The 3,152-nt window shown below is 45.8% G+C and overlaps 1 non-coding gene across 1 annotated transcript; it reads left to right on the top strand.

The window, feature by feature from the left end:
* Nucleotides 1-2,046: 2,046 nt before the first annotated feature.
* Nucleotides 2,047-2,119, top strand: Trnav-cac (transfer RNA valine (anticodon CAC)). Its single transcript has one exon. It is a non-coding gene; the product is annotated as a tRNA-Val (tRNA).
* Nucleotides 2,120-3,152: the final 1,033 nt, after the last annotated feature.

The raw sequence follows: 3,152 nt of genomic DNA, 5'->3' as shown, positions 1-3,152 counted from the left end.
GCCTAACTAACGCTAAATAGAGTCTGAGGATGACCTCTGCACTCCTGTTGGTTACCGTCTTGTTAATAAAGCCTAATACCCTGTTAGCCCTATTCCTAGCACTAATGAGGGGATGAAGGTGTGGTAGAGGTGAGGAGGTGAGAAGGAGACAAGAAGGTGTGGTAGAGGTGAGGAGATGAAAAGGTGACAAGAAGGTGTGGAGAAGGAGGAGATGAGCAGAAGAAGGTGTGGTGGAGGTGAGGAGATGAAAAGGTGACAAGAAGGTGTGGAGAAGGAGGAGATGAGGGGAAGAAGGTGTGGTGGAGGTGAGGTGATGAAAAGGTGACAAGAAGGTGTGGTAGAGGTGAGGAGATGAAAAGGAGACAAGAAGGTGTGGAGAAGGAGGAGATGAGAGGAAGAGGGTGTGGTAGAGGTGAGGAGATGAGAAGGAGACAAGAAGGTGTGGTAGAGGTGAGGAGATGAAAAGGTGACAAGAAGGTGTGGTAGAGGTGAGGAGATGAAAAGGTGACAAGAAGGTGTGGTAGAGGTGAGGAGATGAAAAGGTGACAAGAAGGTGTGGAGAAGGAGGAGATGAGGGGAAGAAGGTGTGGTAGAGGTGAGGAGATGAAAAGGAGACAAGAAGGTGTGGTAGAAGTGAGGAGATGAAAAGGTGACAAGAAGGTGTGGTAGAGGTGAGGAGATGAAAAGGTGACAAGAAGGTGTGGTAGAGGTGAGGAGATGAAAAGGAGACAAGAAGGTGTGGTAGAGGTGGGGAGATGAAAAGGAGACAAGAAGGTGAGGAGAAGGAGGAGATGAGGGGAAGAAGGTGTGGTAGAGGTGAGGAGATGAAAAGGAGACAAGAAGGTGTGGTAGAGGTGAGGAGATGAAAAGGAGACAAGAAGGTGAGGAGAAGGAGGAGATGAGGGGAAGAAGGTGTGGTAGAGGTGAGGAGATGAAAAGGAGACAAGAAGGTGTGGTAGAGGTGAGGAGATGAAAAGGAGACAAGAAGGTGTGGTAGAGGTGAGGAGATGAAAAGGAGACAAGAAGGTGTGGTAGAGGTGAGGAGATGAAAAGGAGACAAGAAGGTGTGGTAGAGGTGAGGAGATGAAAAGAAAAAAAAGAAGGTGTGGTAGAGGTGAGGAGATGAAAAGGAGACAAGAAGGTGTGGTAGAGGTGAGGAGATGAAAAGGAGACAAGAAGGTGAGGAGGTGAGGAGATGAAAAGTTGACAAGAAGGTGTGGTAGAGGTGAGGAGATGAAAAGGAGACAAGAAGGTGTGGTAGAGGTGAGGAGATGAAAAGGAGACAAGAAGGTGTGGTAGAGGTGAGGAGATGAAAAGGAGACAAGAAGGTGTGGAGAAGGAGGAGATGAGGGGAAGAAGGTGTGGTAGAGGTGAGGAGATGAAAAGGAGACAAGAAGGTGTGGTAGAGGTGAGGAGATGAAAAGGTGACAAGAAGGTGTGGTAGAGGTGAGGAGATGAAAAGGAGACAAGAAGGTGTGGTAGAGGTGAGGAGATGAAAAGGAGACAAGAAGGTGTGGTAGAGGTGAGGAGATGAAAAGGAGACAAGAAGGTGTGGTAGAGGTGAGGAGATGAAAAGGAGACAAGAAGGTGTGGTAGAGGTGAGGAGATGAAAAGGAGACAAGAAGGTGTTGTAGAGGTGAGGAGATGAAAAGGAGACAAGAAGGTGTGGTAGAGGTGAGGAGATGAAAAGGAGACAAGAAGGTGTGGTAGAGGTGAGGAGATGAAAAGGAGACAAGAAGGTGAGGAGAAGGAGGAGATGAGGGGAAGAAGGTGTGGTAGAGGTGAGGAGATGAAAAGGAGACAAGAAGATGTGGTAGAGGTGAGGAGATGAAAAGGTGACAAGAAGGTGTGGTAGAGATTAGGAGATGAAAAGGTGACAAGAAGGTGTGGTAGACGTGACGAGGTGAAAAGGTGACAAGAAGGTGTGGTAGAGGTGAGGAAATGAAAAGGTGACAGGAAGGTGTGGTAGAGGTGAGGAGGTGAAAAGGTGACAAGAAGGTGAGGAGAAGGAGGAGATGAGGGAAAGAAGGTGTGGTAGAGGTAGAGGTGCTCATGGTGTAGTGGTTATCACATCTGTCTCACACACAGAAGGTCCCAGGTTCGAGCCCTGGTGAGCACATCTTATTTACTTCGCGAAAATAATTATTATTATGGGGATTCATTAGGTAACAGTGATCATAAGGAAATTAGATTTAATATTAAATGGGAGGATAGAGTAAGCAGTAACAACACATTAATACCTGCCTTCAGGAAGGCAGACTATGAGGGGTTAAGAAAGCAGCTGCAGAAGCTTAGGGGAGTGAGATCAGAAGTAGGTCAGGACCCAGAGCAGGGAGGGGCGGTAATCTCTGGTGAGGTCACTAGTCAGGTCAGTAGCTTGGAGGGTGAGTATAATAGTCTGGTCAGGGAGATTAAATTAGGACAGAAACAGTTTATACTTCACAGGGAAGTCAGGTCAACAGGTAATTACCCGCGATGGATGACAGACAGGCTAAAAACTGAAATAGGAAGGAAAAGAGGACTATATGTTAGAATTAAAAGGGGGGAAACTCACCTAAGGGATAGTTACAACGATTTAGCTGGAGCAGTAAAGAAAAACATACGTGTGGTAAAACGTAATTATGAGATTAGAATTGCCAGGGAAGCAAAGACCAATCCAAAGGGCTTCTTTCAGCTATATAAGACCAAGGTTAGGGATAAGATAGGGCCGCTTAAGTCAGGAGAATCACTGATTGACAGTGATGAGGAAATGAGCGAGGCGTTAAATAGATATTTCTTAACTGAATTTACCAAGGAAAGATTAGATGATATACCTCAGGGAGAACAGATCTACAGGGGAGAAGAGGTAGAAGAATTAACCGACATCAACATAAGTAGGGAGCTCGTGATTAGACAGATAGATAGACTTAAAGTCACTAAGGCGCCAGGGCCAGATGAACTTTTCCCCAGGGTAATAAAGGAATGCGAAACTGAAATAAGTGGGCAGTTAACAGAAGTATTTAGGAAGTCACTAGACACAGGGGTGGTGCCTGTTTCATGGAGGCAGGCACACGTTATTCCAATATTTAAGAAGGGAGACAAATCTTCTATGGAGAACTATAGGCCGATTAGTTTGACGTCAGTTATAGGTAAAATGATTTAAGTCAATAATA

The sequence above is a fragment of the Eriocheir sinensis genome, unplaced genomic scaffold (assembly GCF_024679095.1).
Source record: "Eriocheir sinensis breed Jianghai 21 unplaced genomic scaffold, ASM2467909v1 Scaffold100, whole genome shotgun sequence".
Taxonomy (NCBI): domain Eukaryota; kingdom Metazoa; phylum Arthropoda; class Malacostraca; order Decapoda; family Varunidae; genus Eriocheir; species Eriocheir sinensis.
Note: the sequence above shows the minus strand (reverse complement) of the source record. Positions and strands in the feature narration are given on the sequence as shown.